The following is a 15815-nucleotide window of genomic DNA, read 5'->3' as shown; positions in this document are numbered from 1 at the left end:
GTGTTGAAATGAGCAGCCAAAGGGGGTTTTTATAAGGTGAGAGGGATGCTAAAAATAGCCAAAATCAATAGCCAAAGAGCCCTCCCATGGCCGACGACACATGTGGCAAGTTTGAAGTTTCCAAACTTGTTATATTAAGGCTGGGGAAAATCTAGAAAGGCACAAATAGTGGAGGGGTTTGTTTGCAATTTGAACAAGTCTTCGAGGGTCATTTTGTAAGCTAATTAATCAGCCAAGTAAGTTGATTGGGTCAGCGTGTGGGACGGTTTTGGGCTGCCTAGTACTCAGTCGGTTTGGTTTTTCACCACTGTAAATTATGAATTCCTTACCCGATTCAGGTTGAACTAACACTGTTGCTCCTGTCAATAAAACTTTTAATCTGTCAAAACTCTGCTTGCATTTATCAGTCCATTCAAACTTTATATCTTTTTGTAGTAAACGAGTCATTGGAGAAGCTGTCATTGAAAAACATTTTACAAATCTCTGATAATTGTAACACTCCTAAACCATATCCGTCGCCGGGTTAAGGTTACGGGGCATTACCTGACTAAAACATAGTTCAACTTGCTCATATAATTCATTTCATGTTCAAAGACATATAAATTTCTTTACAAATATTTGAACCAAATTTGAAAACATCAAGCCAAGTTCACAAATTTTTTTTATATAGCCAATTAAAATCAAACATACTATATTCATCAGATTACATATACAGACTATGCTCCAAAGTTCAAACATATTAATATCATCTATTTAATCACATATTCAAATCAACTAACATGCATCAAAGTCATGTTATTCGTACTTGTGAAAATAAAATAAAATAAAATAACACAGATTTTACGTGGAAACTCTTTCGGGAAAAAACCACGGGCAGAAGAGAAGAAAATTCACTATGTCGAATTCAAAATTTTTTACAAGAGGAATAGACTATGTCTATTTATAGGCTTGTAAAGCCATATTCTAGTAAGACTGAAACACCTTATTCTAATCAATATCAAATAGATAGAATTTAATAAGGTTTAAAAAACCTTATTCTAAAATAAAATAAAAGAAGTGTAATTCTATATGGATTCTTCTTTTATTTTATTTTACCACTGTATTTTATTTAAATAAGGATTCAGGTCACTTAATTCTAACAATCTCCACCTTGACACAAATTCTCAATAGAACAAGTTCTTCATCGTGAACTCTCAACAAACAAGTTCTCCACCTCTTCCATAAAACCCCTTAAGGGTTTAACTTCAACAATGAACACCAACCAAGTCTAAGCAATGCTCAAACTTGGTTATAGGAAGTACCTAGTCATCATATCTGCAGGATTTTCATGAGTACTAATTTTGCTCACAACAATATCACCACGAGCAATAATATCACGAACAAAATGATACCGAACATCAATGTGTTTTGTTCTGTCATGAAACATTTGATCTTTTGTAAGAAAGATGGCATTTTGACTGTCACAAAATACTGTGCTGATTTCAAGGTCTTCATTGAGTTCACTAGAGAGTCCCTTCAACCAAATAGCTTCTTTACAAGCCTCAGTAATCGCCATGTACTCAGCTTCAGTGGTAGACAAAGCGACTGTAGATTGCAAAGTGGCTTTCCAACTGATTGCACAACCTCCAATTGTAAAGACATAACCTGTAAGAGATCTTCTTCTATCAAGGTCTCCAGAAAAATCAGCATCAACATACCCAATGACTCCATCTCTAGTTCTTCCAAACTGGAAGCAAACATCAGTAGTACCTCGTAAGTATCTTAAAATCCACTAAACTACTTTCCAATGTTTTTTACCGGGATTTGCCATATATCTGCTAACTGCACTAACTGCATATGATAAATCTGGACGTGAAAAAACCATAGCATACATGAGAGATCCCACTGCACTAGAGTATGGAACATGTGACATGTACTCAATCTCATTATCTGATTGTGGAGACAAAGCCGATGAAAGTCTGAAATGGCTTGATAAAGGAGTACTAACAATCTTAGCACTCTGCATATTGAACCTGCAAAGAACTTTCTCAATGTACCCCTTTTGACTTAGGTACACTTTACTTGCTTTTCTATCTCTAAGAATCTCCATACCAAGTATCTTCTTTGCTGGTCCCAAATCTTTCATCTTAAATTCTTCGCTTAGTTGGGCTTTGACCTTTCTTATCTCTCCTTTATCTTTTGCTGCTATCAACATGTCATCAACATAAAGAAGTAAATACACAAAAGAACCATCATTGTTTTTCTTAAAGTAAACACAACTGTCAAAACTACTTCTTTTGAAATCATGAGAAGTCATAAAGGAATCAAACCTCTTGTACCATTGCCTTGGTGACTGTTTCAAACCGTAAAGGGACTTTTTCAGTAAGCAAACATAGTCCTCTTTTTCTGAGACTGTAAAACCCTCTGGTTGTTGCATATAAATATCCTCTTCAAGTTCTCTATGCAAAAATACAGTTTTTACATCTAACTACTCAAGCTCCGAATCATGCATGGCCACAATACCAAGCAAAGCTCGAATTGAACTATGCTTCACAACTAGGGAGAACACATCTGTGAAGTTCACTCCTAGAATTTGACTGTAACCCTTTGCAACAAGCCTTACTTTATATCTAGGTTCTTCAACTCCTAGAGTCCCTTCTTTCTTTTTAAACACCCATGTACAACGAACAATCTTCTTACCTTTAGAAAGTTTCACAAGATCCCATGTTTTGTTTTTTGTGGAGTGATTCCATCTTCTCTTGCATAGAAAACATCCATTTTTCTGAGTCTTTACAACTAACCGCCTTAGAATAATTAGATGGCTCTTGATTCAAATCTATATCCTCAACACATTTAAAGCTAAGCAACTAGATCAGCCTCGGCATACTTCTTTGAAGGTTTAATTTCTCTTCTAGTTCTGTTTTTGGCAATATAATATTGTGGTGAAGAAGCAACTCTATTCTCAATTTTTGTACTGGCTTGAGGAGTTGACTTTGTATTAATCTGATGCTCCACCTGCTTTTGATTTTCTTTATTGGAAAAGTCTTTAAGAGATAAGTTAGGTAGCATAGCAGTTTCATCAAAAACAACATCTCTGCTAATCACAACTTTTCTATTTTCAGGACACCATAACTTATACCCTTTTAATCCAGCTTTATAACCAAGAAAAACGCATTTAATGGATCTCGGTTCCAATTTTCATTATCATCATGAGCATACGCAGGACACCCAAAATTCTTTAAATCAGAATAATTAGCAGGATTACCAGACCATACCTCTTGTGGAGTCTTTTTCTCAATGGGAACGGATGGAGATCGGTTGATCAAAAAACATACAGTAGAGGCTGCTTTTGCCCAAAATGACTTTGGTAAATTGGCATTTGACAACATACATCGAACTTTCTCCATGATCATTTTGTTCATTCGTTTTGCAACACCATTTTGCTATGGAGTATGGCGAACTTTCAAGTGTCTCACAATGCCTTTTGACTTGCACAATCTATTAAACTCATCAGAACAGAACTCTAAGCCATTGTCTGTGCGGATGTATTTTATCTGTTTTCCCATCTATTTTTCAATTATAATTTTCCAAGACTTAAATGCGGAAAACACATCGCTTTTTTGCTTCAGAACACACACCCAAACTTTTCTGGAAAAATCATCATTAAAGGTTAACATATAATTAGCTTCACCTCTCGAAGGCACTCTGGATGGCCCCCACAGATCAGAATGAATATACTCCAACGTTCCCTTCGTGTTATGGATTCCTCTGGTGAATCAAACTCTCTTTTGCTTCCCAAAAACACAGTACTCACAAAAATTCATTTTGCAAATTCCTTGCCCATCAAGAAGTCCTCTTTTGCTCAATTCTGCCATGCCATTCTCACTCATATGCCCTAGGTGCATATGCCAAAGTTTAGTAATATCATCATCTGACAAGGAAGAGGAAGCGACAGCTGCATCACTAGTAGAACCCTGCAAAACATATAACTTGGCAATCTTTCTCTGCCCTTTTATCACAACAAGGGAACCTTTGGAAATCTTTAAAACCCCACTTTCAGTTGTGTATCTATACCCTTTTGAATCAAGAGTACTCAACGAAATTAAATTTCTTTTCAATTCTGGAACATGTCATATGTCACTAAGTGTTCTAACAACTCCACCAAACATCTTAACTTTAATTGTTCCAACACCTGCGATTTTACACAAAGCATTATTTCCCATCAAAACAACACCTTCAAACACTGTTTCGTAAGTTGTAAACCAATCCCGATTGGGACTCATGTGGAAGATGTAGCCTGAATCAAGTATCCACTCCTCGCTTACTTTATAATCATTGACAAAAGCGACTAGAATTTCACCATCGCTGTAGTCTTCTACAACATCAGCTTCACCAGAATTTTCTGGTTGTTTTCCCTTTTGATTCGCTGCCTCCCTTTTAATCTTATTCTGTAGCTTGTAGCACTCAGATTTAATGTGCCCTTTCTTCTTGTAGAAGTTGCAAGTTTTACCTCTATTTGAAGACTTTGATCTACCCTTAGATTTACCGCGAGGATTCCGTTCCTGTGTCCTTCCACGATCATCATCAGCATTCCAATCTTGTCTCCCACGAACAATGAGACCCTCTCCCTGAGAGTCAGGTTTAACCACAAGGTGCTTCATTTTATCATACGAGGTCAAAGAATCATAAACCTCATCCACTGTGAGAGACTCGCGGCTATATAAAATCGTGTCTCTAAAGGTTGAATAAGAAGGGGGCAACGAACAAAGTATAATCAACCCTAGATCTTCCTTATCATACTGAACTTCCATGGCCTCCAAGTTTGAGAGAATTTCTTTAAACACTGTTAAGTGTTCGTGTATAGACGCACCTTCTTCCAAACGATGAGCATAAAGACGCTACTTCATATGCAACTTGTGACAGCCCAAAATTGACCCTAGTCGGGAAGTGGTTTCGGGACCGCTAAACCGAGTCGTAAAAATAATTAACCGTCATAATTGATGCTCATTATATGTACATGTGCATGTGTGAAAATTTCGTGTTTGAATTTTGTTAATTGTAAGTGAATTTCATCAAATAGGACTTATGTGAGAAAATTTTAAAATGTGATAGGTCAATGCGTAAGGACCTATTAGTGCATGTGGAAAAAGGGGGGACTTGCATGTCAAATTCCCCCCTAATGAGTAGTGGCCGGCCATGACAAGCATGGTAGACCAAGTGTGATGGGCAAGACATGTCATAGACATGTTGTGTTAGTGCATCATGAGTGGAAACATGTCACAAACATGTTATGTTAGTGAGGTATGTTAGGAAAAATAAAATAAGGAGCATGGGCATAAAATAATGAAAGGGAATATGATGGAAACAAAAAAAATGTGTGTGGTTGTCTTCCCCCCATTGCCGTGAGTTAAAGAAAAGAAAGGAGAAAATTTTGTTCATCCTTTTTCATCTTCATTTGGCCAAAAATTCTAAGGAAGGAGGAAGGAGTTCTTGCTTCATGTTTGATTTGGAAGAGGATTAAGAGGAGGTTTGGCCATACTTATATCTAGATTAAGGTATGTTTGAGGTTGTGCCATGAGATTCATGCATGTTTTTAGTTGCTAGCTTGAGTTCTAATTAGCCCATGGTTCAAATCCTTGCTATGTCATGGGGATGATATTCGGCCTAGGTGGATTTTGTGTTAATGCCATTCCATGCTAAATATGAAGCTTGTTAATGATGCATGTGATGGTGGATTGATGATTCTTGAATCTCCTTTTTAGCATTTTTGAGTGAGCACATATGTGCATTGGTTGCTAGATGGGGAAGAATTAGCTAGCAAGTTGTGTGCTAAGGCCGAATATAACTTTTGTATGTTAATGAGCAATGCATGTGTTAAATTGATGGAAAGGGAGAGGATGCTTTACTAGTGTATATATGTGTGTATTAGCAAAGTTTTGAACTTGAAACAAGATGATATTTATAATCAATACAAGTAACCATACTTGTAGGAAGTATTGAGCATATAATCGGCCCCAACATAGACATGCATATTCGGCCATAGGAAGAAGATTTGGTGTTGCATGTATTCGGTTGGAGGCAAGCATATTGATGCTTTTGTCTTGGCTTAGAAAATTCGGCCAAGGGGGAAAATTAGCTAAAATGTTGAGTTTGATTCATGATTCCGTACATATGTGACTTTAATGTCTAATGTATAAATATGGGCTAAGTGCCTTGTGTTCCTCTTTTCGATGCTCAAATGATTAAATCAATTTATTTGTTTAATTAAGCTCAAGAGCAAAGGGGAACTAAATCCGATAAAGGGAAGGAAAAAGTGGTCGAATAGCCATCGGAATCGTTCGACAACATCCGAGGTAAGTTCTTGAGTAAGAGAGCTTAAATTAAGATTTGATTAGATCATGTTTTAAGCAAATCAAAATCATGCTCTTTGTGTGTGGCTATTGAGCCGAAATTACAAGAATGATAAGTGTCTTGTGTTTGAGTTTTGCTAACGAAAATGAAATACGAATGTGCCATGATTTATTGTTAAATGTGCATGGTTATTTGAATGATGTCCGGGCTAAGTCCCGAAGGCTTTGTGCTAAGTGACCATATCCGGACTAAGATCCGAAGGCATTTGTGCGAGATACTAATTCCGGGCTAAGCCCGAAGGCATTTGTGCGAGTTACTAAATCCGAGTTAAGTCCCGAAGGCATTTGTGCGAGTTACTATAACCGGGCTATGTCCCGAAGGCATTTGAATGAGGAGCTATATCCGGTTAAATTCCGAAGGTACGTGATTTGGGAATGAATGATCTTGCTGTAAAAATTTCAGTTAATACTCTAGAAGCATCCCAACATTGAGGTATGTTTCGTATGTGCTTGAATTTAGTTGAGCCCTTACAAATAAGTATTCGCTCAGTTGATAAACGAGCTACCGGCCTTTGGCTAAGTTGATCTTTTGTGTATGTACATAAGGGTTGGTAATGTGAAGCAAGTATGATATCAAAAATTTGTGCATATGAAATTATCCGTTTAGCTATATTAATGCTATACTTTTGTTGTGCTGGAATTCCTTGCTCAAAACTTACTAAGCATAAATTGCTTACTCCGTTTCATTGCTCCTCTGTTTTATAGATTTGGTTCTCCAGCTATCGGACTCGGGATCTTGAAGTCAAAGTCGCCCACACTATCAAAGCCCCCTTTTGGTACAATTTTGGTTGAACTTCGAAATGGCATGTATAGGACTACCCGTTTGTTGTGGGTCATGGACCCTTTGGACTTGTATAATTTTGGTTAGCCATGCGAAAATGGCTTATATATGTTTGAGTGTAATGTTATAATCATTTGGTATGGATATGGTTATTGAGAGGTGTGGATAGGCTTGACAAGGATTGGCCATGGGAATGGTTAATCACTATCATAAATTGTGCTACTTATGCAAAAAGGGCTAGTTGAATCATGGAAACTATGAAATAGGTAAAGTCTACCTTAAAGGCAGATGCTGACAGCAGCAGTGATGTAGATTTGGAAATTCACTAAAAATAGTAGGAATGGAATTAAATAGTTAATAAATTATGTAAACGAACCTTGATGAATCTATTTTCATAGGAAAGTAACGAAACAATCATACGGACAGTATGTTAAGAGATATTCAGGTTCTCGTGAGACAGGGCCAGAACGGTTTCTGGATTCCCTGTTCCGACTTTGGAAATTCATTATAAATTAACCAGAGATAATTAGAAGTCATTCCATATATTTATAGATTCCTCTCTGAGTCTAGTTTCTATAGAAACAAACGACATCAGTATTGAAGCTCTATGTAGGGAGATATCCAAGTCGTATTGTGCAAAGGTCAGTGTAGTCGATCCCTGTAATATGGGAGACTTTGACTAATAAACTGTACTAATTGGCCGGACCAAAAATTCTAGAAAAAAATATGTAGCTGGGAATATAAGTCTAGTTTCAGGGAAAAATCACGAAACTGATTTTCGAGTTGTGAAACTCAATATATGATTTTTAAAGCGACTAGTACGCAGATTGGCAGTGTCTGGGAAATATTTTTTTATAAGGGGTTTAAAGTCTGTTAACACCTCGTGTTCGACTCCGGTGTCGGTCTCGGGTTCGGGGTGTTACATTTGATTGGTATCAGAGCTACGGTTTAGTCGATTCTAGGACTACCGTAATGCGTTGGGTCTAGCTATACATGCCATTTTATGTGATTACTTGATAGTGTGGTGATTTCTGACAATTGTAAATGTGTTTATTTATAGTAATTGATCCCGATCCCGACCGAGAGGTAGCTGATGATCTTGAGAGTGTAGCGCCTGCTCCCGCACAAGGGACAGCGCCGGCGGACTCTCAACCTAATGCTAGTAACCCGAATGATGAAGCTAGACAAGCTTTCTATAGCGTGATGAATGATTGGTTCAACCAATACATTCGAACTAATACGGCTGTTCCACAACCTCCCTTCCCGACTAATACAACCCCCGCACCTACAATACCTCCGGTAACTGACCAAATAAGGTCAAATAAGCCCCCAGTTGACAGAATCCGAAAATATGGGGCTACTGAATTTAAAGCTACGGATAGCGACGATGCCGAGCAAGCTGAATTTTGGTTGGACAACACTATCCGGGTACTCGATGAGCTATCTTGTACACCCGATGAATGCCTAAAGTGTACTATCTCCTTGCTACATGATTCTGCCTACTATTGGTGGAGTACTCTGACTTCTGTTGTGCCCCGAGAGCAAGTAACTTGGGAGTTTTTCCAAACTGAGTTTCGGAAAAAGTATATCAGTCAGAGATTTGTTGATCAAAAACGGAAGGAATTTCTTGAGCTTAAGCAAGGTTCCATGTCGGTTACTGATTACGAGCGAAAATTTGTTAGACTTAGCAAATACGCTCGGGAATGTGTTTCGTCCGAGGCTATCATGTGTAAACGCTTCGAGGATGGGCTGAATGAAGATATAAAAATGTTCGTTGGCGTTCTTGAAATACGAGAGTTCGTAGTACTTGTCGAGCGAGCTTGCAAAGCCGAAGAGCTTAGAAAAGAAAAACAAAAAGTTGATGTGGGAACTGGAGAGTTTCGTAAAAGATCTTCGGAAAAGTCTCTTCAATAGGCATCGAAGAAATTTCGAGATGATGTGGGCTGGTCGAGAGGCACTTCGGGCCTTTTTAGACGAGATCGTGATCGACCCCCTGTGGGTACACGAGGCACTTCGGTCGCCAGTGTTGGGAATGAACGTCGAGACAGAACGAAATGTTGATATTATGGTATATGGCATTCGGGGAGTTGTAGATTCCCTGACCGCTCCTGTTACAAGTGCGGATCAGTTGACCACTTCATTAAAGATTGCCCAAGGTTGTCTGAACAGAATGTAAATCAGAGTGGGAAACCGGGTGCTACCACTGCTCGAGGTAGACCATCTGGAAATACGGGCAATGCTAGTGGTGGTCAGAGAGGATCTAGAGATGCTACGACCAGATCCGAGGCTCGTGCGCCTGCTAGAGCTTATGCTATACGTGCCCGCGAGGATGCTTCTTCGCCTGATGTTATTACCGGTACTTTTACTCTCTTTGATACTAATGTCATTCCTTTGATTGACCCCGGTTCTACTCATTCTTACATATGTGAAACCTTAGCATCCAGTAAGACTTTACCTATTGAGTCTACTGAGTTCGTAATTCGGGTGTCAAATCCCTTGGGTCGTTACGTGCTTGTCGACAAAGTGTGTAAGAAATGTCCCCTAGAAATTCGAGGTTCCTGTTTTCCGGCGGACTTGATGCTTTTGCCGTTTGATGAATTTGATGTTATTCTTGGTTTGGATTGGTTGACCGAGCATGATGCGGTTGTGAATTGCAAAAGCAAGACTATTGATTTGAGGTGCGCAAATAACGAAGTAATCCGAGTTGAGTCTACGGACTTGGAGGGGATGCCAGCTGTAATATCAGCAATGTTGGCCCAGAAATATGTAAGAAAAGGGTGCGAAGCATACCTTGCATATGTACTTGATGACAAAGAATTAGAAAAGAAACCCGAATCTGTGCCAGTGGTTTGTGAATACCCGGATGTTTTTCCTGAAGAATTACCGGGTTTACCACTTGTTCGGGAGGTAGAGTTTGGTATTGAGCTTGTACCTGGGACTACGCCGATTTCGATAGCTCCGTATCGTATGGCACCAACCGAGTTAAAAGAGTTGAAAGCTCAGTTGCAAGAATTGACGGATAGAGGTTTTGCTCGACCAAGTTTCTCACCTTGGGGTGCACCAGTATTGTTCGTGAAAAAGAAGGACGGAACCATGAGGTTGTGCATTGACTATCGTCAACTGAATAAAGTGACGATAAAGAACAAATATCCGTTACCGCGTATCGATGATTTGTTCGACCAACTGAAGGGAGCCTCAATGTTCTCAAAAATAGATCTGAGATTGGGCTATTATCAGTTGCGAATTCGAGAATCGGACATACCAAAAACTGCCTTCAGGACGAGATATGGTCACTACGAGTTCTTAGTGATGCCGTTTGGGCTCACTAATGCCCCTGCGGTATTTATGGATTTGATGAATCGGATCTTCAGACCATATTTGGATCGGTTCGTAGTTGTGTTCATTGATGACATCTTGGTCTATTCAAGAGATGAGACCGAACATGCTGAGCACCTGAGACTGGTGTTGCAAATTTTGCGGGATAAGCAGTTATATGCTAAGTTCAGTAAGTGTGAGTTCTGGTTAAGAGAGGTTAGCTTCTTGGGTCATGTGGTATCCGCATCGGGTATTCGAGTTGACCCGAACAAAATTTCAGCCATACTTAACTGGAAGCCTCCAAGAAATATTACCGAAGTTCGGAGCTTCCTGGGGCTCGCCGGTTATTACCGACGATTTGTCAAAGGTTTCTCGATGATAGCCACACCAATGACGAAGCTACTTCAAAAGGATGTTAAGTTCGAATGGACGGAGAAATGTCAGAAAAGTTTTGATCAACTAAAAACTTATTTGACTGAAGCTCCAATTTTAGTGCAACCCGAATCAGGCAAAGAGTTTGTCATTTACAGTGACGCATCCCTACTTGGGTTGGGTTGCGTATTGATGTAAGAAGGTCGAGTGGTGGCCTATGCGTCGAGACAATTAAAGGCACATGAGAAAAATTATCATACCCATGATCTTGAACTAGCTGCCATCGTATTTGCTTTAAAAATATGGCGACTTTACTTATTTGGTGAAAAGTGCCATGTATTTTCGGATCACAAAAGTCTCAAATATTTGATGACTCAAAGAGACTTAAATCTGCGACAAAGACGTTGGCTTGAGTTGTTGAAAGATTACGAGCTTGTCATTGATTACCACCCGGGAAAGGCTAATGTGGTTGCGGACGCCTTAAGCCGGAAATCATTGTTTGCTTTACGAGCGATGAATGTGCACTTGTCTGTTCTACCAGACAATGTGTTAATAGCTGAATTAAAAGCCAAACCATTATTGATTCATCAAATTCGTGAAGCCCAGAAAGTTGATGATGAATTGGTTGCAAAACGGGCTGAGTGTGCTCCGAACAAGGAATCGGAGTTTCAAATTGATGATGATGATTGTTTGAGGTTCAGAAGTCGTTTGTGTGTTCCAAGGAATTCAGTACTCATTTCGATGATTCTGAACGAAGCCCATTGTAGCCGAATGTCAATTCACCCGGGGAGTACGAAAATGTACAACGATTTGAAACGTTGGTTTTGGTGGCATGGTATGAAACGAGACATCTCTGACTTTGTTTCGAGATGTTTAATATGTCAACAAGTGAAAGCGGAACATCAAGTGCCTTCAGGATTACTTCAGCCGATCATGATACCTGAGTGGAAATGGGATCGAGTCACAATGGACTTTGTGTCTGGACTGCCATTGTCAGCAAGTAAGAAAGATACGATTTGGGTTGTTGTCGATAGGCTGACTAAGTCGGCTCACTTTATCCCCGTGCGTACGGATTTTTCATTGGATAAACTAGCTGAATTGTACGTTTCTCAGATTGTGAGATTACACGGGGTACCTATTTCTATCGTGTCGGATAGAGATCCGAGATTCACCTCATGATTTTGGAAGAAATTGCAAGAAGCTTTGGGTACCAAGCTGCATTTTAGCACTGCTTTTCACCCCCAAACCGATGGTCAATCCGAGCGGACAATTCAGATACTTGAGGATATGTTGAGATGTTGCATCCTCGAGTTCAGTGGTTCATGGGAACGGTATTTACCTTTGATTGAATTCGCTTACAACAATAGTTTTTAATCAAGTATTAAGATGGCACCTTACGAGGCTTTGTACGGTCGTAAATGCCGTACACCATTGTTTTGGACCGAGCTCGGTGAAAGTAAAATTTTCGGAGTTGATTTGATTAAAGATGCCGAACAGAAAGTAAAGGTAATCCGTGAAAGTCTGAAAGCAGCCACAGATCGTTAAAAATCGTATGCGGATTTGAAACGAAAAGACATTGAATATCAGGTGGGAGATAAAGTGTTCCTTAAAGTTACACCTTGGAAAAAGGTACTCAGGTTTGGCTGTAAGGGCAAGTTGAGCCCGAGATTCATTGGGCCGTACGAAATCTCCGAACGAGTTGGTCCGGTTGCGTATAGATTGATTTTGCCCCCTGAGCTTGAAAAGATTCACGACGTCTTTCATGTTTCGATGCTTCGACGCTATCGATCTGATCCATCGCACATAATTAGCCCATCAGAGGTTGAAATTCAAGCCGATATGAGTTATGAAGAAGAACTGATGCGTATCCTAGCTCGTGAAGTGAAGGAGTTGCGAAACAAAAGGGTTCCGTTAGTGAAGGTGTTATGGCTCAAACACGGGATCGAGGAAGCTACTTGGGAAACCGAGAGCTCGATGAAAGAACGATACCCAAACCTATTTACCGGTAAGTTTTTCAGGGACGAAAATTTCTTAAGTGGGGGAGAGTTGTGACAGCCCAAAATTGACCCTAGTCGGGAAGTGGTTTCGGGACCGCTAAACCGAGTCGTAAAAATAATTAACCGTCATAATTGATGCTCATTATATGTACATGTGCATGTGTGAAAATTTCGTGTTTGAATTTTGTTAATTGTAAGTGAATTTCATCAAATAGGACTTATGTGAGAAAATTTTAAAATGTGATAGGTCAATGCGTAAGGACCTATTAGTGCATGTGGAAAAAGGGGGGACTTGCATGTCAAATTCCCCCCTAATGAGTAGTGGCCGGCCATGACAAGCATGGTAGACCAAGTGTGATGGGCAAGACATGTCATAGACATGTCGTGTTAGTGCATCATGAGTGGAAACATGTCACAAACATGTTATGTTAGTGAGGTATGTTAGGAAAAATAAAATAAGGAGCATGGGCATAAAATAATGAAAGGGAATATGATGGAAACAAAAAAAATGTGTGTGGTTGTCTTCCACCCCCCATTGCCGTGAGTTAAAGAAAAGAAAGGAGAAAATTTTGTTCATCCTTTTTCATCTTCATTTGGCCGAAAATTCTAAGGAAGGAGGAAGGAGTTCTTGCTTCATGTTTGATTTGGAAGAGGATTAGGAGGAGGTTTGGCCATACTTATATCTAGATTAAGGTATGTTTGAGGTTGTGCCATGAGATTCATGCATGTTTTTAGTTGCTAGCTTGAGTTCTAATTAGCCCATGGTTCAAATCCTTGCTATGTCATGGGGATGATATTCGGCCTAGGTGGATTTTGTGTTAATGCCATTGCATGCTAAATATGAAGCTTGTTAATGATGCATGTGATGGTGGATTGATGATTCTTGAATCTCCTTTTTAGCATTTTTGAGTGAGCACATATGTGCATTGGTTGCTAGATGGGGAAGAATCGGCTAGCAAGTTGTGTGCTAAGGCTGAATATAACTTTTGTATGTTAATGAGCAATGCATGTGTTAAATTGATGGAAAGGGAGAGGATGCTTTACTAGTGTATATATGTGTGTATTAGCCAAGTTTTGAACTTGAAACAAGATGATATTTATAATCAATACAAGTAACCATACTTGTAGGAAGTATTAAGCATATAATCGGCCCCAACATAGACATGCATATTCGGCCATAGGAAGAAGATTTGGTGTTGCATGTATTCGGTTGGAGGCAAGCATATTGATGCTTTTGTCTTGGCTTAGAAAATTCAGCCAAGGGGGAAAATTAGCTAAAATGTTGAGTTTGATTCATGATTCCGTACATATGTGACTTTAATGTCTAATGTATAAATATGGGCTAAGTGCCTTGTGTTCCTCTTTTCGATGCTCAAATGATTAAATCAATTTATTTGTTTAATTAAGCTCAAGAGCGAAGGGGAACTAAATCCGATAAAGGGAAGGAAAAAGTGGTCGAATAGCCATCGGAATCGTTCGACAACATCCGAGGTAAGTTCTTGAGTAAGAGAGCTTAAATTAAGATTTGATTAGATCATGTTTTAAGCAAATCAAAATCATGCTCTTTGTGTGTGGCTATTGAGCCGAAATTACAAGAATGATAAGTGTCTTGTGTTTGAGTTTTGCTAACGAAAATGAGATACGAATGTGCCATGATTTATTGTTAAATGTGCATGGTTATTTGAATGATGTCCGGGCTAAGTCCCGAAGGCTTTGTGCTAAGTGACCATATCCGGACTAAGATCCGAAGGCATTTGTGCGAGATACTAATTCCGGGCTAAGCCCGAAGGCATTTGTGCGAGTTACTAAATCCGAGTTAAGTCCCGAAGGCATTTGTGCGAGTTACTATAACCGGGCTATGTCCCGAAGGCATTTGAACGAGGAGCTATATCCGGTTAAATTCCGAAGGTACGTGATTTGGGAATGAATGATCTTGCTGTAAAAATTTCAGTTAATACTCTAGAAGCATCCCAACATTGAGGTATGTTTCGTATGTGCTTGAATTTAGTTGAGCCCTTACAAATAAGTATTCGCTCAGTTGATAAACGAGCTACCGGCCTTTGGCTAAGTTGATCTTTTGTGTATGTACATAAGGGTTGGTAATGTGAAGCAAGTATGATATCGAAAATTTGTGCATATGAAATTATCCGTTTAGCTATATGAATGCTATACTTTTGTTGTGCTGGAATTCCTTGCTCAAAACTTACTAAGCATAAATTGCTTACTCCGTTTCATTGCTCCTCTGTTTTATAGATTTGGTTCTCCAGCTATTGGACTCGGGATCTTGAAGTCAAAGTCGCCCACACTATCAAAGCCCCCCTTTTGGTACAATTTTGGTTGAACTTCGAAATGGCATGTATAGGACTACCCGTTTGTTGTGGGTCATGGACCCTTTGGACTTGTATAATTTTGGTTAGCCATGCGAAAATGGCTTATATATGTTTGAGTGTAATGTTATAATCATTTGGTATGGATATGGTTATTTAGAGGTGTGGATAGGCTTGACAAGGATTGGCCATGGGAATGGTTAATCACTATCATAAATTGTGCTACTTTTGCAAAAAGGGCTAGTTGAATCATGGAAACTATGAAATAGGTAAAGTCTACCTTAAAGGCAGATGCTGACAGCAGCAGTGATGTAGATTTGGAAATTCACTAAAAATAGTAGGAATGGAATTAAATAGTTAATAAATTATTTAAACGAACCTTGATGAATCTATTTTCATAGGAAAGTAACGAAACAATCATACGGACAGTATGTTAAGAGATATTCAGGTTCTCGTGAGACAGGGCCAGAACGGTTTCTGGATTCCCTGTTCCGACTTTGGAAATTCATTATAAATTAACCAGAGATAATTAGAAGTCATGCCATATATGTATAGATTCCTCTCTGAGTCTAGTTTCTATAGAATCAAACGACATCAGTATTGAAGCTCTGTGCAGGGAGATATCCAAGTCGTA

Source organism: Gossypium hirsutum, chromosome A01 (genome assembly GCF_007990345.1).
Source record: "Gossypium hirsutum isolate 1008001.06 chromosome A01, Gossypium_hirsutum_v2.1, whole genome shotgun sequence".
Classification (NCBI taxonomy): domain Eukaryota; kingdom Viridiplantae; phylum Streptophyta; class Magnoliopsida; order Malvales; family Malvaceae; genus Gossypium; species Gossypium hirsutum.
The sequence above is the reverse complement of the archived record's forward strand: the minus strand, read 5'-3'. Positions refer to the sequence as shown.